Genomic DNA, 23,178 nt, shown 5'->3' on the forward strand with positions numbered 1-23,178 from the left:
TCTTCTGTGCATTTGTGAGAGCAACATACTGAGTTGGGTCTATTATATCTTTGAACCCATTAATTACAAACTCCTCTAAATCATTTGCAACCATTATGGTTTTCATCTTCATTGCCCATGTATCATAATTTTTTCCATTAAAATATGGTGGTTGTTGCCATATCTTTCCTGTATCTACTGCCATATCAAATATCCCAAGAAAAAAAATGCTCTAACTCACTATGGATGTGGGGCCTCAAAGCTCTGATACCATGTAAAAAATATAAAATTCAATTAAAACTCACAACTCTAAAACCTAAAACAACTTGCTTGGCACATGAAGGTGCTGAGTGCTAGTTTTCTCGACACATTAAGGAGCCAAGTGGAAGATTTCTCGACAAATGAAGGTGTCAAGTGACAAGCAGTAGGTGCCGAGTTAGCTTGACACAAGAAGAAGCCGAGTAAGCTTGGCACACAAAGAGCAAGCCGAGTAAGCTTAGCACACAAAGGGAAATGCTTGGCAAAAATGGATGCTGAGCAAGCTCGGCTCAAACTGGAAGATAAATATAACTTAGAAGAATTTCAATGTGAATGCTTTCACCATTAAAACCAGAGAGCCAAAGCTTGAAACTTTTAAACAAACTTCTCAAATGAAATGAATAGAAAAGAACGACAATGGATTCAAGTATGTCTGCTTGCTTTCTATTCAACTTTGATTAAACCATTACAAAATCTGGGAGCATTCAGCTTCAACTAGAAAATCCTAAAATAACCCTAAACTAGTAAAAACTTCAAACTTCAATAAACTTTAAACTTGCATATCTAATGGCTACATACAACGGTGCCTGGAGCAATCACTGCTTCAATAGGACAAAACCAACAATAGAAAACTTACAGAGTGAACAAGGGAAACACTTTCCAACTGGATCTACTAATCTCTTTCCTTTTTCTTTGCTCTACTCTGTAACTTTTCTGATCTCTCTCTATTCTACTGAACTTCTGATCTGCTGAATCTCTAAATTGGTCTCTTCTTTGTTCTGCTGAACACACACTCTCTGAATGAATGAATGTAGAAAAAATTCCTTTTGTCATATTCCATTTTCCATCTCAACGTTCAAATTTCAAAATCACCTACCAAAATAAATGTCTGCCATCCATGGATGCCTGTGGGAAACAAGCTGATAGGGTAGATGGGTGTGGGGCTCGAGGAAAACCTCCAGGCACTCAACATTAATTTCCAATAGCCTTTATAATAAAGAAAAAAATAATCCTAGAAACTAAAGCACGAATGATCCGAATCAGTGAAGATGATTTTCTATATTTGTTTAAAATAAAAATAAAATCATCTACATTTACAATTTACCCCTTCAAAACACTTAAGAGGGATATTTTTTCCTATTTACCAATAAAAAATCATTTACAACACTTAATATTTGTTCCATTGCAGAGAAGAAAAACTACAGATGGGAATAATGTTGTGAGCATTATGGACTTTCAGGAAAGTTAACAATAGAAAAAATCCTAGGTTTGGAATTGAATGGAGGGTGACATTTACATGCCATAATAGAAAACAATATTTTTTCTTCCAACAAAAAGGAGATCGATCAGAGAGGAGTGGGTTGTGGAGATATTGTTGTTTGTTGAAAATAACCTTCCACAATGTTCACACTTCATTTAGAGAGTTAATCTACACTCAAATTCAAAATTTTGGACAAGATATTTTTTGGTTCAATAGCAATAAAAAATATGAAGCTTTCATATTGTAAACTTTACCTTGAGTTAATGTAATGCAGTGTTAATCATCAATTAAACTTATAAGAAGATTTATGAACATTTAATTCTATTTATTTCTGCTATCATGCATCAAGGGACAAATGCATGTATCTCTCACATCTAAATTGAGGATTAATTAGACATTATGTGATTCTGACATTATACTATAGAAGAAATTAGAAAAGAACATAGGTGGAGCTCATTATGTGATTCTGGCATTATACTATGGAAGAAATTAGAAAAGAACATAGGTTTAGCTCATTATGTGATTCTAGCATTATACTGCAAAAGAAATTAAAAAATAACATAGGTGGATCTCTTTTCTTTGATCAGTGGTTGCTTTTATGCATTTGCAATCTAAACAACTTTTAGCTGAGGAGGTCTATGTCCAAGGGGCTTATGGGGATGCCTTTTGTCAGCTAGTGAATGCTCCTTAGGTAGCTCAAATAGTATTTGATTCAACACCTAAAAAATACAATACATACACTATGTCAAGATATCAATTGTAGTGGAACATTAGTAAATGAGTCGTATAACAGAACCAAATAAAACATAAAATGGGCATTGTATAAAAGAAAATCCTTCCAATGTCTATTTAATCCAAATATTTAGCCTTCAATATTGATGTTCCAGATAGAAAATTTTGAATCCTTTCCAATTTTTTTTTTTTTTGTTGTTGTTGTTGTTATTGTTGTTGCTATTGCAATGGAGTTGAAATGCTTGTACTTGATCCCCCACATAATACTAGCATGCATGTAACCAGGTGAACCATTATAATGATCCCATCTATACAAAATCATTAGATACATGGACTCTTACTTTTTTCCCCATACTGTTAACCTAAATATCAAAAAGGTTGCTTCCAAAATTGGCGAAAGCCAATCATAAAAATACAATACAAATATTAAATTATGTTTTAATACAATTTTTTGAGAGGACCATAGCTTATAAAATTTTTGCACAATTTTTGGCACATTGATTAATTAGAGATAAGAAGGTAAAAACTTTAGTCTCTTATAGGCTAGACTAATAAAATAGTATCACAAGTGTTGCATATGTAAATTATATGCCAATGCCTATAATAGAGGAAGAATGCAGATTATAACTATGAGAATGCACAAGACATGTCATAATTTGGTGAAATGTTGATCAAGGAAATGAAAATAATATATATCAAATTCTAATGTATAAAACTAAGAAAGGATTTAAAAATATACATCTATTATGCATGGATAATTAATTGTTGGATGAAATGCACACTCCAAAACTAAACGATCAAGATGAATAAATGAAATCTCAAACTCCAACTTTCTTGTTTATTCAGTTATTTATGAAACCCTTCAAAATCTCTTGATATAAAAAATTCTCATGAAATAAAACCAATTCCAAAAAAAAAATCCTCTATTAAAAGCACCTCCTCTCAATAATTTTAAAAATAAAAAATTATTAACCAAATTTAAAGACAAAGAGTTGCAAAACTTTTTTCAACTCAAAAATCTACAAATCTTCAAAGTTAAAAAAAATAAATCTTATAAATAAAAATTCAAAACACAAAATAGAAATGTCCTTTAAAATTAAATACTAGCAAAGCTTCTAGATTTTCCTATGAAAATATTTGTTTTGATTAAGTAAAAGTAGGGTTTTAAAGGGTCCCTGAAACCTTTTTACAAAAAGTCTAGAAAGAAATAGAGAATAAAGTAACATAGATCATACATAAAAAAAGGCCTCCAAAAAGAGCATTGAAGAGGTCATTGAGCTTGAACTATTGAAAAAAATAGAAAAAAGACAACAAAAAAGATAGCAAAAAGCTATCTAAGGAGACTTGATCAGGTCTAGTGCCTAGTTTGCAAGGATGTGCATATTTTCTACTACTACCTTCACCTCATCCTTCTTACCTGTGTCCTTGATCTTCTTTGAGTGAGCCTAAGTAGGGTTGCTGGGACCTTGACTCTCCACAACCTAAGGGGAGTCCTAACCTTTCCCAATCTCCACTTTTTTTAGTAGAGTGCTCACATTCTTAACAATTTTTTTAACCAACTTTTCTAGATTGCTCATTTTGGTTTCCAATTTTGTTATCTTCCCCTAGTTCACATTCAGCTCTTTGTCCATTGCCCTATTTTTTGCCTCCAACTGTGGAATCTTTTGCATTATGTTTTTAACATCTTCTGCACTACTAACCACCTCCATTAATCTATCAATGTGTTGTCCAAGTGTGCGTTCACCATGAGCAATTTTGCTGGCATGCCCAACTTCTTTCCTCACCGCTTGCATATCCCTTCCTAGCATTTGTATTTGATTTTTCATAACCCCAATTTTTTTAAGAATTGTGCCTTGGTTACCATGCATCCCTTTAGTAGAGCCTAGCAAACCTTTAGACTTTTCACCAAAATCAAGGTGTATCCCATGTTTCTCAGATTCCTCATAATTTGACTCCCCTTTATACCTTAAATGCTTCTCCTAATGTCTTGAGGGATATCTTTTCCTTTCCAACCTATGGGCTAGGGTCTCATCATCTGACAGGGAAGAAGCCCTCACCATAGGGATGCCCTTGTTCCTCTTTCCCTTACCCTCACTCTTCTTTTTGTAATCCCTCACCAAATCCTCCATAAAATCACTATCTTTGTCTGAATTAGATTGAACCAACAGTTTCTTCTTCTTCTTTGAACTACCCCCAATGCCCTTATTCAACTTCTTATTACCCCCCCTATGAAAATATTTGTTGATAATATTATTTAGTAACATTTTATACAATCACATTAAATACCTATATTTAGTTAATAACTACTAATGTTGAATAGTCAAAATATTAATTAATATTTGAATAAACTACATCTAATATCTCTTGTTTAAATAAATATATATTTATTGATATTTAATCAATATCTCTATTCATAAGTATTAATAATTTTAAATTATTTCTAACTATCGATTATCTTATGAAGCATAATTAATCAAAATGGTAGACATAATTTTATGGATGTGATTTTATTTAAGGTGATTTTTTTGTGCTATTAGGAAATTAGACCTTAAAAAATGAAATAACAATTAATATTGCAGAGAATAAAATCTAAAAATTAAAAAATTAATTACATTTAAATTAATAAAAAATATTAAAAATGTTATAACTTCTATTGAAAAGCATGTAAAAGTATTAAGATTAACAACTATGAATTAAAAAATAAAGAAATTAAGAGACATGTTATATATATTAATAATAGATTAAAAAAATTAAAGTCAAGTTTGTCTTACTTCAGATTTAAACTAAAATTACCTATAAATTTGAAGTGTTATAATTTGAACAAACAATTAGTGAAATTTTTTATTCTAAATATAATTATTTGTAGTTATACTATAATTGCCTAGTTTGAAAGAGTTGTAGACATTATTTTTACAAGTCACATTTAAACTGAACTCAATTTGAAAAGATCTATCTTGCAGCATGAGGCAGAGATTATGTGAGTCAAGAATAACTAGTGAAGTTTCATATAGAAAAGTAGTTCCTAGTTCTTGTGAAAACTAGTCGAGCTATGATAGAGTTCTCAATAGCCACAAAAACTAACTCAATAGGGTTCAAATGGCCAACCAAGATCATGCTAATGGATTTAGAGAACCATTTTAAAATTGCACGCTAGATGTTTTAGTAGATTTTTCTTCTCTCTAATAAAACATCAAGCACGAGCACGAGAGAGAGAGAGAGAGAGAGAGAGAGAGAGAGAGAGAGAGAGAGAGAGAGAGAGAGAGAGAGAGAGAGAGAGAGAGAGAGAGAGAGAGGGAGAGAGAGAGAGAGAGAGAGAGAGAGTATAGAATTTTTTTAATCAACTATCTTATAAAATCTAGAAATTTCTATATCAACTATCTTATTACAATAAAATATATCTAACATGAAAAAGAATTTAGAAATCACCATCTTACTGAACATATGTTTATTAAAGTATATATTATAAAAATAAAATATATTTTAAAATCCTATTATTGACTCGTATATATGTATATGTATGTTTATATATAAATATATATATATATATGTATGTATGTTTATATATAAATATATATATATACATATATATATATATATATATATATATATATATATATATATATGTATGTATGTTTATATATATATATATATATATATATATATATATGTATGTATGTTTATATATATATATATATATATATAAACATACATACATACATATATATATATATATATATATATATATATATATATATATATATATAAACATACAATTATATGCATACAAATATGCATATAAATTATGCATACAAATATAATTATCACTTTTGTATGCATATTTGTATATTTGTATGCATAATTTATATGCATAATTTGTATGCACATATTTATTATGGCTATATATATAATTATCACTATATATGTATATATATAAACATACATATACATATATACGAGTCAATAATAGGATTTTAAAATATATTTTATTTTTATAATATATACTTTAATAATTATCACTTTTTAAAAATAAATGCTTCAAAGTAAGGAAGAGATTGTAAACAAATGTGTCAATATAAAGGAAAGAGATGGACCTTAGAACAAAAAAAATCCATTAAATCAAGGACAACATATTTTAATTGATTGAACTAACAAAGAAATAATGGATCTTTAAAAAAAAAGGAGGAAACACCATATATTCTCATAGTAAAGGATCCTTTATAGTAGACAAGCTATTTGAAGCATGGAAAATATTTTTTAACAATGATAAAAGAATCCTTGTATGAAATAAAGGATTGCATGGTAGAAAAACATATACAATTTTTATAAATGACACAAATATACAAAGAGGAAATGGATCTTATGAATTGAGGAGAAGAGAAATGATTTCCCACTACACAAACGTACTAAAAAATCAATTACAAAAGATATGTATGATTCAAAGTAAGGAAGAGGGTTTAAACATAGATAGATCAATATCATAGAGATTCATATTCTTAATAAATAATTCTCTACATGGAGGGACATATGCAGGTTAAAATAAAAATATACTAAGATAAGTGCTAAATAATCATGAAACTATATATAGTTGTAGGGTGTTTACAACTTATGACAGTACATTTAGCACCCACTCTAGTAGGAGTATGAGGTGACCTCATGCTCAAAGTAAGGGAAGAATTAAAAGAAAGAGGTAGGGGGGGAGGTCATGAGAAATTTCTACAAAGTGATAAAACATTACCAAGTTTGAGGATACAAGTGCCCCTAAAATGATCTCAAGTCAAAAGAACATGTGCAAGACCATAAAAAAATTAAATAAAAATGGAAAAAGAAAACAAAAAAAGGAGTTAGTTTTAAAGAAACTCATAATCAACTAGTTGAAGAAACCTTGGTCAAGAAATTGTCCCAGCAACTCGTATTGCATTCAAGGAAGCTATTTCAGTTTAGCACAAATATTCATATCCATACAATAAGTGAATATTCGAAGAACAAGAAAAAATTCCATGATAAACCCACTAGAGAAACTATTAGAGAATAGAAGGAAAGAGAGAGGATGAATCTAATACACTAGGAAGCTTTGTTATGCTAGGTGGTCCATGGGAGATTAAGAGATTGAAATAACAAAGAGTCTAAAAGGTTGTATAATTTGGTATAATATAATAATGATAAATATATAAAGGTGAATGAATATAATATCATACACAAAATAATAAATCAAGTGAAACATAGATTTATGCATAGAAACCCTCAATGAGAGGATAAAATCCATGGTGGGATAAAACACACACTAGCCTTTTATTGCAGTTAAAAGGTTGCCTAGTTAAAGGCCACAACAATATCTTTTTAGAACACATCTAGTTATGAATGTTTTCAACCTATTATGATTACATGAGCTTTTCAATGCTACTTTTAAAAAGTTTTTAAACACTCCTTTTGGGAGGTACCTTGTTAAATGACTTACACTTTGCTTATTGTTGAAACATGTTCATTTAAAATTTAAAAAATGATTACCATTATCAAGGAAGAATCAAATATTGATATGAACTATATATGTCACACATTTCCTTGTATATTTTTGGTGTATACCAAGAAGATATCTTGATCTTCTCTTTCTATGTTGGTATTCATTGTGATAGTGTTGTATCACCACTTTCCCTCTCTTCTTTGCCTTGTTTGTAGTGCACTAGTCTATAATGGCTTGTTGTTTCCTTTCATTCAATTTTTGTGAAACACCTTTCTCATGTTCAATCTCTCAATTCTTCCCTCACATATCAGTTTCTTTCCACACACACACACACATACACACACACACACACACACACACACACACACACACACACACACACACACACACACACACACACACACACACACACACACACACACACACACATTTAAACACAAACTAATTTCAAGAAATATATGCATCTTCTCTTCTTTGGGTGTCCAAACCCTAGAATCATCTTTCCCAAATATGAGGCATTGAAATTTGAATTGCATGTCTAAGTTGTTCATGAAAAGCATGTGACACCTATGTTATAGGTTCTAGATAGAATCCCTATTAGTCTAAATATCCTTTCTTCTTTCATCATTTCACTTCAAGTTCAACCATGTTGTGGTGCGAACTAAATCTTCCCTATCATTGTCACATTGATGGTGACTCATTATGCTAACTATGATTCACTTCCTTGCCTTATCCTTATCTCCATACTTGATCTGACTAGTTTAGATGTCTACCAAATTTTGTAAGATGGTATACCTTCTTCTTTTGGCAGACCCACAATAATGGGTTACAAATTTTTGCTAAATTGATACTAAACTGTGAATTTTCAAGAAAAATTTCACTTTAAGATGTAAATTTCCATTTAGTTAGAAAATTGAAGATGAAGTAAATTAATGTCTTTTAGGATTTTCTATGTAGACTCTCTCTCTCTCTCTCTCTCTCTCTCTCTCTCTCTCTATATATATATATATATATATATATATATATATATATATATATATATATATATATATATATATATATATATATATATATATATATAGAATTGATTTGATTGAATTATTTTTTCTCTCACAATAATTGGTATTTTATGAATAAATTGATTTTTAAAGAATGACACACATAACTTCTACAATAGATATCAATGTGGTTTTTTTGAATCTAGTTTGTTAACATCCATGCCAAAACCATGGAGGTGGTATGATGTCTTTATCCATAGTATTTCATATTTAACTAGATTTTAAAGTGTGTGACTTTTGACACATGTAACTTATTAAATATTTACCTAATATCCAAATTTATTCTTTAGATTGAAAATGGAATCAAATGCAGAGACTATAGTTATTTTTCAAATTTTTATTCTCAGAGTAACTACTACTTTTCCATGAGTGTCCAATATAGATATTTATTTTTTATAATCAACCTCTATTCAATTAACCTAAAAATGTGTATACCTAAAAAAATCAAAATGTATCAAATCTAGTCATTAGAAAGCTCGTTCTGACTACTTGTGTGTCATACAAAATGACATGTCTTATGTGGTCCATCTGAACCTAGCAATTGGGCTTGGAAGCCATGAAAATATTATAGACTTTGTAAAACCATCTACTTTGGTAGTTTTTATAGAAACTATTTGTAGTTAGTTATGATAGAAATTAACTATTCTCTATAGAAACTATGTAGTTTCTATCGAAACTAGTTAGGCCAATTTTTTGGTGTTTAGTTAGTTATGATAGATACTAAATATTTTTTATAGAAACTAAATAGTTTCTATTGAAACTATATATGAAAAGATTTTTTTGTATATTTAATTTCAATCATAACTACCTTCAAAAGTAGTTTCAATTGAAACTTTTATAGTTTCTATCAAAACTATGTGAGTACTTTCTATCAAATATTTTGGGGCCAAAAATTTGTCTTGCACATTTTACTAGATGTCAATAAATGATAATACTTTGGTGTACTAAGAATTAACATCACTAATAACCTATCTTAGTGCCATTGTGAATTCCTAGATCAACAATCTTCCCCTTTGGCATTGATGGCAGCAATTTAGTCAGTGATGATTTTTTCTTCAACCTTTCTTTGGTATCCCATTGATGGTATTGATAGAATCAAATTACCAATCTATAGACTTAGTCAAAGATACAATATTATCCCTTCTTAACTCCTATACCCTTCTTCATTGTACCTTTTCTATGTCTTTCTTTATTCTTTGGGTTCAAAATTTTACTTTACTTTTCTTCTCTCCTTTTTTTCTTGTATCCCCATATCTCTATACATATCTTCCTATGTTCTTTTTGTCTACTCCTTGGTTCTTCTTTTCTAATCTCTGTCTACCCCTTTTTTCATTTTCTCATATCTCTTTTCATTTATCTCCCCCTTTTTTCATTAATACCAAAGGGTTATAGTATGTTCAAGCACCAAGCCTTAGAACTATCTAGTTGTCTATGCCATGAGATGTGGAGTTTAGTAAGAGCTAGAGTCACGCTTGTTGTCTCTGGTAGCTTGGTCTCCATTTTGCCTAATTTATCAATAGAACATGTGATCATTAGTATCTCTATTTATTTTATATTCTCTTCAATAACTCCTACTAGCAAGGATAGGAATAAATATAGTTCAAAGAATGTAGAAGTGCATTTTTCTTATTTTTCCTTGATCTTCTTGATCAAATGTAACTTTTCATGTATCTGGGTAGTATATATAGTTGGAGAACTTGACACAATGTCAAAAGAGTTCTATATTTTCTTGAGCTCCCCATGAGATTTATTCAATGTACTATCCAAATATACCATGTAGTTTTTAGAATCTAACACATCTTGTAAAACTAATAAAATATCCTTTAGTGGTTTCCCTATAATTTTCCTTGCTTTTGTTTTAACTTCATGCATGCATTACTAAATGAGGTTTGTGAGCATTTCCTTTTGTTTCATTCTAGATATTTCACTACTTTCCTTAGAAACATCTATAGTCTCAATTATTTGTTCAATTAGGCTTATGATATCTGTATTTGGATCATATCAATCATTAATGGCTAGTCCCTTGATTACATCTCTTGATTTTATCAACATTTGAGCTCACTTATTCTTCTTGTTGGATTGCCTTAATATTGTGAATCTATGAACCAAATTGCAGTAATAGTCAAGTTCCTTATCACTAATTTTGTTTAATCTTATAGTTGTTTTATCTATTTCTTCTTAGACCTTTATAATGTCTTCTACTACTTGTGTATCTCTCACAAATAGTGCTTCTTTATCCTCAGAATTTGAATATGATGAGGATGAGGATTGAAATATTTTACCTTTCCTCATTTTCCTCTTTCCTTGTCCCATGTCACCCTTTTCCAATCTAACTTTTATCTTTATGGACCTTGATCACACTATGCTCTTGGGTTCATGAGTTGTACTCAAAGTTATTCTTGACTTTTCTTGTGCAGCCTATATGACTGGTGGGTTATTCATAACTTGTTGTGTTGTCTCTTGCATAGGTGCATATTGTGTTGTTTAGGCCATGTCTCTTTCTAGACTTTCCTCATCTACAAAGAGATTATCTCCAAGATATTTTGACATTCTCTACTTATGTTATCCTTGTTGTTGTTGTTGCATCTGTTAATGCTTCTTGAGTATCATCTTGTTGGGTTTTAGACTATGTCTTAATTTGTATTGCTCCCTAATATTAGGTAGTTTCCTATCATATTTCTAAATTTTCTTCACCTCTTGTAGGAGTGTAATTCTTTGGTTCCTCATCTATTTGTACAAATGTAATACCCTTAGTCATGGTGTCTAGTCCATCTTGTTGATGTTCTCCAATGTTTGTCTCATTAGGATTAGCTACTTATGGTGGCTCAACATCCTTTATAGGTGAGCATCTAGGGGGTACCAATTTATCTCTTAGACTTTTAGTTTTCTCTTCTGAAATTGAGTTACAATCCCTTTTGAAAGGCTTTTCTTTCATTATAGTCTTTGTTTACTTAGTTGATGCTGAATCTATTTTTAGATTTATTAGCATAGGGCATTTTTGCTTTTCTATGGCTTCCACATTATGAGTGGTAGTGTGAGTCTTTCTCCATGGTGATGTGAGAAAATTTTAGTTTACATGTGTCTCTTGTAATTATTCTACAAATCCCTCTTCTTGATCAATTCTACTAAATCCAATTGGTTAAATTTTCTTTAGCCTTTCTTGTTGTAGATGACTTTCTCCTTTTGAATTGGTTTGATGGGATAAATGAACTTTTTCTTCTTCAACAATTCTTTGAGAAAAATATTCCTCCATTTGTGTTGTAATTGTTTTCCAAAAAATTATTTCCTTTTCAAAGGAATCATTTTCTTTTCTCGTTACTTCTAGTGGAATGTTCTCTTGCATGATGAAGACATTTTTGTAAGCCTCCACAAATTTTCTTCTCACACATGTTGATAATTATGGCCTTTTTTTTGCAACTGTATCGTCTAGTATTTTCTTGAACTTATTGGTTTCATCTTTCTATCTCCTTTGGATGAGTGGCACCATTTCCTTTCGTAAATTATCTCTCATTATTGATGGGTTTTTGTTCTATTTCCTTAAACTAAGTAGTACAACACTTATTGCCTATTTTTTCTCTTCTTTGTTGATGTTTGAGTATCTACTCTTTATTTTATTGTAGTTTCCATTATTTAAAATATCATTTACAATGTCTTCATCGAAAAGTAGATGAGGTAGGTTCTTACATTTCTATATTGGTTTAGGTATCCTTGTTGATGATTCTCCCGCAATGGAATATTCTTTTTCTTTCATGATCGAACAACTTAGGCTTCTTAATTACCTATTTCCTTGATGGCCATTTATGTTTTAGGTGAAGTCTCCCTTCTCGAATCAATTTTTAGTTCAACAATTTCATTTGTCCAAGGACTCAATGATGCTTCACCAGTGTGTCTTATTTTTCTTCCATGTTAATATCCTTTCTCATATTAGTCTTCAATATATTTATTTTTACCATTCTTATTGCTAGCTTTTCTTACAATTATTTGGTGCTAATTCTCTATCTTCATTTAATTTGATGAGTGCACTCCTTCTCATCACGATCTTGTTCAACCTTGGAAACTTTGGGTCTAGAATGGTTCCTTTGACTAGTCTTCACTTTTTGGTATTTTTCATCATGTCCATCATTCCCATATGTTGAACATACTAGTATAGTGAACCTATTATTCAAGCCATGATTTAATGTTGTATGTAATGACTAGGCTAATCTTTTCTTAAATCTATAGACCTTATTGTTGTGCCCATACTTGTTAAAAGAATAACAATATCCATCAAATCATTCCTCATTTGGATGAGATCAAAAGTCATAAGGAGAGTGGCCATACCAATGGCATGTGTTAAAATACCCATTGAAGGTATTCTTAATCATGGGTGAAACTTTTCCATGTCAACATGTATTAGAGATGAGGCCTATTTTACCAAAATAATGATAGGTTGGTTTCTTAGGTTTTTTTACCTTTAGATGATGTTTCCCCTTTGTCTTTATTTGGTTCTATTCCTTGTTTGTAGAAGACTTGCCTCCTTTAGTATTGTTGCCACCTTCATAGAGAAGACCATTTGTGCTCCTAGTATTTCTTTGAGCCTTGAGTTGCTCGTCTATCTTCTCAAAGTTTTCAAACATTTTTAGCTTCTCATTTCTTTTGTTAGTTATCATTAGTTCCTCAACAAATTTTTGGACTTTTGACCCTTTTGTATTTTATCCTTCTCATCCATTCTCTTTGCTTCTAGTGCTAATCTCAATGCATCCTCATCTTTATCTAATGCCTGTGCAACATTACCTTTCTCCTTATCCACTTGACTTATCTTTTCTGATGTATCTTCTAGTTCTTTCTTTTGTCCAGAGACAAATTTTCCTAGCTTCACATTTTCATCCATGAGTTCAAAGAGAGTTTCTTCAAATTCATTTATTCCACCATGCTCTTAAATTTTCTCAATGATTTCATGCCTCTCATTGAATTTCTTTCTCTTTAATAATGATTGTCTTAACCTTTTTGTCAAATCCTCAAAAGTGCTAAGTGCTTCAAAAAAATTATTCTTATATTTGATTGTTTGCATTTGATCTTCCCTCAAGTTTTTAAGGTTTTTTCTATTTAGATTGGGGGATTAATTAGTATGAATGCTTCAGCTGATTTGATGAACTATTATTCTTGCAAAACTAAATAGTAACCACTTGAGTTATATAATAATGATAAATGTAGCAAGGTAAAAGTATATAATCTAACACATAAAAAAATAAATCAAGTGATACACATATTTATATGTGGAAACCCTTAATGAAAGGATGAAAACCATGGTGGGGATAATATAGCTAGTATACTTTTATTGGAGATAAAGAGTTTCCTTGTTAATGGTTATAGTAGTTCATTCTAAGAACCCATGCCATTATTAATATTTGTAACCTATTAGGATTACATGAGCTTGTTAAAGATACCTTGTTAAAGGATTTAAATGGTCCTTCTAGGAGGTACCTTGTTAAAGGATATAAAATATTTGTTTTGTTTAAGGGTGAACCCACACTAATGGGTTCCACTTTAGTGGAATGAAGAAACTTCAAAAAGTTTGCCAAATCGTGATTTTGGCTTGTTGCATTTGGTATGGCATGTTCGCACGAACCTATATAATATGTTTGCACGAACATATTATCTACATATGTTCATGTGAACATATCTAGATAATATGTTCGCGCAGACATATGAAAGGAACATTTCTAGTGCTTAAAACTGCGTTTTTAACTTTTTCCATTTCATTTTCATGGCGACTATTGTTGACTCACGGGTTTGGGCGAACATACAATTTTTACTGCCCCCACTAGCATCACTTGTCGCTTTCATTTGGATTCTTCATCTTCGGGTATGTCGAAATATTATTAATTCAATGTTTTGAATTTTTTAAAGCATTTTTTAATGTTTTCAATGCATTTTAAAAATGTTTTTAAAGCATATTTGAATGTTATTTATGTTTTCAACGATTTTGAAAGCATATCTAAATGTTAATTTAAAATTTTTACTGTTTATTTATATTAATTTAGAAAACAGTAAAATATTGTACAGAAAATATAAGAAAACATTAGGGAAAATAGTAGAAAATTTATAATATAAAATTTAGGAAAAACATTAGAAACATTAGAAAACAAACTTTGAAAAAATATTACAAAAATATTAGAGAATTTATAATTGAATATAAAATTTAGAAAAAAAATTAATAAACACAAATTAGAAAATTTATTAAAAACATTAGAAAATTTATAAAAAAATATTAGCAAATTTAGAAAAAATATATTACAAAAATATTAGAAATTTTTTTTTTAAAATTACAAAAACATTAGAAAATTTATAATTTAATAAAAAATTTAGAAGACAAATTTGGAATTTTTTTTAAAAAAAAATTAGAAAATTTAGAAAAAATATTAGAAAATTTAGAAAAAAAATATTTTAAAAAATTAGAAAATAAATTAACAAAAACATTAGAAAAAATATTAGACAAATATTAAAAAATTTATAATTTAATATAAAATTTAGAAAACAAATTTAAAACAAAAACATTAGAAAATTTATAATTTAATAAAAAAATTAGAAAACAAATTTAGAAAAAAATTACAAAAACATTAGAAAACTTATAATTTAAGATAAATTTTAGAAAACAAATTTACAAAAAACATTACAAAAACGTTTAAAAATTTATAATAATATAAATTTTAAAAAACAAATTTAAAAAAAATTAGAAAAACATTATAAAATTTATAATAATATTAAATTTAGAAAAATATTAGAAAAATATTAGAAAACCATTAGAAATATATGTGTTAATGTTTAATATAGACATGTATGTTTTTGATATATATATATATATATATATATATATATATATATATATATATATATATATATATATATATATATATATATATATATATATATGTCAAATTCACCTTAATATCTTAATCTTAGAAGTTTAATTAAATGACATATCTTAAGGGTCTAGATCCTAAATTGTACATGTAACAATATAGATTAGAATGTATAATTTTTTATTTTGAACATAGATGTACATGTATATTTGTTCATGGTTAAAAGAAGATGTATGTACATGTTTTTAATAAATTCATATTTTTATATGTATAATTTGTGTATATATATGTTAACTATTGATCTTAATTTATCTTATAACTAAGTGTACAATTAACTATATTTAATGACACATGTCTTAACTTGGGAGATCGTAAATTATATATGTATAAGAATGTATATTAAAATGTATATTTTATTTCATAAATGTACATGTAAATATGTTCATGTTAAAATAGACGTGCATACATGTATGTGTTCAATATTCATGTTTAAATGTGTAATTATTTTTAATGTCTTAATAATCAGAGCATATAATTAGTTATATAATTTTCAATGTCCATGTCTTAAGGGGAGATCCTAAATTATACATATATAAGATGTCAATTAATTTTCATATAGGTATGAATATAACATACATGTGTATGTCATGTCCCCTTTTCAAAAAATTAAAAAATAATAATCTTTGCTAAGGCAGGCAGGCCCAAGAAAGTGAAGTTTCGGAAAAAGGGGGTTAATCTTTGGAAAACGTTGGACTAATAAATGAAAATTATTATTAAAATATGTTTCATTAACCTCTCTTGGACGTGAGTTACGGTTATGCCCTCTTTTAAGGGGTTTGGAGGCATTTTGGACTAATTCCAGAACTTGATTTTGCTCATTTCTTTGTTATTCTTCAGAGGCTGCCAAACCTGTGGAGAAGGAGACCCAAGAATGGGAGTTTGCAGGTTTCTAGGGAGGCTAAGGATGGGATTTTGAAGCCATTACATGTGCATGTTCATACAAAGTTTTCCTTTGTGCTGAATAGTGCAGATTTGTGAGTTTTCGGGGTTGTTTTTTGGTATGAGTTTGGTGTTTTTAGTAGAGTATTTCATATCAGTTTGGGTTGCTGCTGTATTTCAGACTTTAAGGTGTTAAAATAGAGCTGAATATATGTATTGGGATGTGATTAAACTTCTGAGATAGATTATTAGTGTTTTTGTGGTGTTTTCGGGCATTTTTGTGTTAATTTCGGGAGCTCGATGAGCATAGTTTTTGTCCTACATTTGAGAACTGTTGTGTAAAGGCTATACAGATCTAGAAATGTCATTTTTTAGGCTATTATACTGCTGAAATTTCTATAAAAATTTCCACTTTCAGATTTATTAATAATAGGTGAAGCTGTGAAGCTTTTGGCACAATTTCTGGCATACCCGATTTGGGGTTTCTTGAGAAATTTGGTGGATCTTTGGGATATTAGTTGTTTGATTTTAAAGATCTGATTTGAGGCTTGAAATATCATGTAAAATCAAAAACATGACATTTCAGTGGTATCAGAGCCATGATCTTGCCAGCCTGAGGGTTTGTAGAAGTTTTCATGTCAGTTTTGACAACTACCCAGATCTTGCATGTCATAATATATGGTTGCATGTTGCTTCTAATCAGCTGCATGTCAAAATTTATGGTTGCATTCTACTTCTAATCATTTTCATGTTAGTTTTTGGTGAATTTTGTGGTTGTGGAAGTTTGCATGTCAGTTTTGACAACTACCCAAATCTTGCATGTTAGTTTTGACAACTACCCAGATCTTGCATGTTAGTTTTGACAACTACCCAGATCTTGCATGTCAATTTTGATAACTACCAAAATCTTGCATGTCAAAATTTATGGCTGCATTCTACTTCTAATCATTTTCATGTTAGTTCTTGGTGAATTTGGTGGTTGTAGAAGTTTGCATGTCAGTTTTGACAACTACCTAGATCTTGCATGTCAGTTTTGACAACTAGCCAGATCTTGCATTTTTGACAACTACCCAGATCTTGCATGTCATAATTTATGATTGCATATTGCTTCTAATCAATTGCATGTCAAAATTTATGGTTGCATGCTACTTCTAATCATTTGCATGTTAGTTCTTGGTGAATTTGGTGGTTGCATGTTGCTTCTAATCAGTTGCATGTCAAAATCTATGGTTGCATGCTACTTCTAATCATTTGCATGTTAGTTCTTGGTGTTTGAAGAAGTTATATCCTATTGGGGTTACACTCTATTTTATCCAGAATGGATAGGTATAGTACAGAGTCTTAGAGGACACGATCTTGGGCAATTGATATCTAGAGTCAAAACAGTAGAAAGGATGGTTATTTAGACATTCGAGATAAACTTATGAAAATAAGCCATGACATGTCTGAACAGTTGGTTGAGCACCACCGTATAATGAATGACATATTGTCTGACCTAGCTAAGGTGGATAAGTTGACTGGATTTCTATTTGGCAGATTTTCTCACAGGACAGATGACACAATTCCTAAGAACTTGCATGAGGAGTTTGAGAAACTAGCTGATAGCCAGGTAGAGGTCTCAGATTCTACTCTGCCACAGGAGGTGGTGGGAAAGGATATTACACAAATTGATAGTAATGGTCAACTTGATACTCAAATTGAGATAATTGTTTACAGGTCGTCAAAGGGTGATGCCACAGGTATTCAGGATGGTATATTTACAACAGGCAGTGACTACAATGTAGTGGGTTCAGATGATGATTATGAGGATGTTGTTGTGCAGGATGGTGAGATACCTAGTAGAGATGAGAAAACATTGAGCATTCATGACTTTGCTAAGAAAGAGTACCAGGCACAGTTAGATGCTTCATCACATGAGGTTGAGGCTGGTAGTACTTCACATGATTTGTCCAGCTAGCTGAAGGTGAACAAAGATAGTATTGTGACTTCATTATCTCATCATGACAGGTATGTGGATTTAGTTGGTATTGGTCATATTACTCAAGTGAGGAGTTTTCTTGAGTTACCAGTTGATTCTAGTTTACAGATATGGACTCGAGATTGTTATATTGGCGTTTGGGATTCAGTTGACTGGAGATCTTTAACACTTTTTGGTAGCAGTGTTTGTTTGGGTGCTATCATGGATTTGATTAGTAGATTACATGGTGTTGTCTTTTCTTGTGCCAGTATCTTGTCTGATGTTGGTATTAGTTTTTATACACCAATGTTTGGCTTTGTTCATATATCCAGTCGACCATACTTGCTGGAATGTGTTGATGATATTTCATATTTGGCAGTGTGTATAGATGAGTCCCAAGATCATATTGGCATTGATGACATCCAGGAGGATGTAGTGGGCAGTTTTGAAGACTTAGTTTCCTTGGGTATAGAGGAGTTGGACAGCAATGCTAATGTTTTTGATACTCCGTATGTTGATATGAGCTTTAGAATTGATTCACAGGATATGGATGGTAATATTCTAGAGACTAGTAACTTTGAGGATACTCCTTTAGATAGTGCATCAGAGGAGGTTTGTAGGAGACAGTCAAGCCAGTGCCATCATGTGTCTAATCAGTTGAGAGTTAGTGACTGAGACATTGCTATCACTTTCCAGCATTTCGATGCTACTCGTCAGTTGTTAGCAGTTTATGGATGGGGTTCTCCTACTAGTGATGAGCAGGAAGGCAGTTATCTTTCCTTGATAGAGATCCACTCTTTATGGGAGGCTATTCAGCTTTTGAGACAGAATTATATGCAGTTGGTAGCCGACAAAGATTATCTTATGGAGTGGGGCAGTACAGCATATGATGCATTGTTGGCCAAGGAAGATGAGGTGAGTGAGCTTACTGAGCAGCTTGAGGTGACTTCTGAGATTCTTGAGAGTACACAGTTGGCTTTCAAGGAGTCACAGTTTCATTTGGCTAAGGTGACCATGGAGTTAGAGCGATTACAGTCTTTACCTGATTCTATACAGTCACAAGCTATGGTGTTTGGTGATCTGAGGATGTCCATGGCCGAGATTGTCAAAGACAGTGGAGATGGGGATGCATCCATCCTTGATACTAACATTGGCATATCAGGTTCATTCCCACTAGAGTCAGGTTTAGTTGAGTTGGGTGTTGTAGCAGATTGTTGTATGCCTGACATGGTGGCGGCCTCTAGTACTGATGGCATGAAGACTAGAGATGTATCAAAGATCATGTGTGATGTTGGTGAGTCAGAAGTTGGCATCGTTCCTGCTAGTAATACTACTCCCTTGGTGATATCTTCGGAGGTAGTAGTCAGTTCCAACATGGTTAATGATCAATTGCAGTTAGTTTCATCTAGATTACAGTCTGAGCCACTGACTGAGATTGGCAAATTCTATCGGCATTACACTATGAGGTACGCTCATCAATTTACCTTTGATGACCATGTTGATGAGATGATGATACAGAGATGTACTTTGGTTCCTAGTGCTTATCATCAGTTATGGGACAGTTTCATGCCTCAAGATGAGAGTTGTGATGGGCATGACATGGTGATAGGTTTTGCAGTTGACAACTTGATAATATGTGACTTAGAGCAGGAGTTTGGGAGTGATGCTTCAGTGGGTGTTGTTATTGATTCTACTCTTTTGGCTATGACATCTCCTGACTTAGCTAGTGATCAGTCACAGTGGGTTGTATCACTTGTTCATAGTGAGCTATTGACTGAGGTTGGTTTTTTTAATCAACATTATATTGCAGGGTATGTACATCAGTTAGCATTTGATCCTTTTTTTGAGGAGTTGATGGTAGGAAAATTTGGTTTGGATTCCATTTCTTACTCTTTATCTTGTAATGTCTTTTCACCATCAGCAGTGCATGGGAGTTATGGTTATGAGATAGTGGCTGGTGATTTGCAGAGTTGTGTTGACTGCAGGAGTTGTATAGTGTGTGGATTCTCCATACTTGGTACAATTTTATTCGAGACCGTTCACCATTGTTGCAGAGTTGGATTGGACATTCCGTATAGGCCAATGGGATGCGTTGATGGTATTTACTGTGTTGGTAGTTTGATTTGTCCACTTTACTTGGGTTTTGATGTTCTAAGAGTTTGTGTCTCATGGGTTTTTGACTATGGTAGTGGTGATTTTGGAGTTTGGTTGAGCTATAATTGTTAGTTTGATTATGGATTCCTCTTGGTCATATTGCAAAGGATATTGCAGGAGCCTGTGTTAATTGGTAGTAGTATAGTTCATGACTACATTTGGGATCCAGGTGGATTGATTGGTTTATTGTTCAGCCATTGCTTGAGGACAAGTAATGTTTGGGAGGGGAGGACTTGTCATGTCCCCTTTTCAAATAATTAAAAAATAATAATCTTTGCTAAGGCAGGCATGCCCAAGAAAGTGAAGTTTCGGAAAAAGGGGGTTAATCTTTGGAAACCGTTGGACTAATAAATGAATATTATTATTAAAATATGTTTCATTAACCTCTCTTGGATGTGAGTTACGGTTATGCCCTCTTTTAAGGGGTTTGGAGGCATTTTGGGCTGATTCCAGAACTTGATTTTGCTCATTTCTTTGTTATTCTTCAGAGGCTGCCAAACTTGTGGAGAAGGAGACCCAAGAACGGGAGTTTGCAGGTTTCTAGGGAGACCCAAGAATGGGAGTTTGTAGGTTTCTAAGAAGGCTAAGGATGGGAGTTTGAAGCCATTCCATGTGCATGCTCATACAGAGTTTGCCTTTGTGCTGAATAGTGCAGATTTGTGAGTTTTCGGGGTTGTTTTTTGGTATGAGTTTGGTGTTTTCAGTAGAGTATTTCATATCAGTTTGGGTTGCTGCTGTATTTCAGACTTTAAGGTGTTAAAATAGAGCTGAATATATGTATCGGGATGTGATTAAACTTCTGAGATAGATTATTATTGTTTTTGTGGTGTTTTCGGGCATTTTTGTGTTAATTTCGGGAGCCCGATGAGCATAGTTTTTGTCCTACATTTGAGAACTGTTGTGTAAAGGCTATACAGATCTAGAAATGCCATTTTGTATGCTATTATGCTGCTGAAATTTCTGTAAAAATTTACACTTTCAGATTTATTAATAATAGGTGAAGCTATGAAGCTTTTGGCACAATTTCTGGCATACCCGATTTGGGGTTTCTTGAGAAATTTGGTGGATCTTTGGGATATTAGTTGTTTGATTTTAAAGATCTGATTTGAGGCTTGAAATATCATGTAAAATCAGAAACGGGACATTTCAGTGTACATACATAAGAACATATAATTTAGAACATGTATGATGTAAAGAATACATGTTAGAATATTTAATTAATAAAAGTTTTAATTATAATCTAACATAACCTAATTATAATATATACAAACATAAAGAATGTTCATCATGTATATTTGAACATGTAAAGATCTTATGTATTACTTAAATTTTAGCTTTTAAACCTTAATGTTAAACAATAGGACCCAAAATACTAAACATGGTCATAATCCCAACTGCAAAACCATAAATTTCATAAATTATAACCCCTAATCTTAGATGATTAAACATAACTCCTAAATTTCGAATCTTAGATGATCCCTAATACAAATCCTAACCCTAAAACCATAAATTTCATAAATTAGAACCCCTAATCTTAGATGATCCCTAATACAAATCCTAACCCTCTAGCCATGCTAAACTAACAATGATGTAAACCCATACCCTAACCCTCTTTAAACCATACTTCTAACAATGATACAAACCCATGTTTAACCTCTACATCTAACGTTTTAATAATAATCATTTAAACCATAAATGTTAATCCATGACCCTAAATAGTAAACCATAATAATAATAGAAAGGATTTTGGCCACTAAAACATGGTTTTTAGTAAGGGCATTCCATTCAAAAAGTGAGTGATAAACTTCCTTAGAAGGTCTCCCAGGACCGAGAATCGAGGTTTGATGCACCATAAGGGTACTGGAGGAGAGCTATCACTTAGTAATACTGCCAACACGACTTTCACCGTAATCAATTTTTATATAGTGATTGGAACATTGACCTAGGTTTTGGTCCGTTATCGCTCTGAGGTCGTCCCCTGGCATAACCAATATTGAGTATCTTGGTCCAAGGCAGGCCTCCTATAGAAGTTACATGGATTTCTCTTACACCCAAGATCCACGAATGGTGAGGGGAGAGGATACATCCAATGCAACTCTTAGGGATTTAAACACTGTAGACATGCCAAACAAAAAATAAAAAGTTCATTTTAAGCACCAAATGAAGTGTTATTTAATCTAATAAATCCACACTAATGGTTTTCACAAACATACAATGGTCTTCGACAACGTCCTACAAAGCAAGCATTAGTAGTTTGTTATGATCATGTCTTCATCCCATGATTGCCACATGCTACAAGGAGACCATTAGTAACACAATAAGAATATACATTTCTTAACACCATTAATGTGTTACTAATTTTTAATTTAACTTCAATGCATCTATTAAACAACTTCACTAATGAAAGAAATAAATAAATAATTTAGATGTACAATTTTTTTACCAAATTGATGCCTTCAATTTTGTGAACGAAATTCATGGCAAAGACAGACAATGCACTACTAGTTAGGTTGATGGCAAATAGCTTTACAAATGGAACC

This window comes from Cupressus sempervirens, chromosome 11, assembly GCF_028749045.1.
Source record: "Cupressus sempervirens isolate cs-2001-9-10 chromosome 11, ASM2874904v1, whole genome shotgun sequence".
NCBI lineage: Eukaryota > Viridiplantae > Streptophyta > Pinopsida > Cupressales > Cupressaceae > Cupressus > Cupressus sempervirens.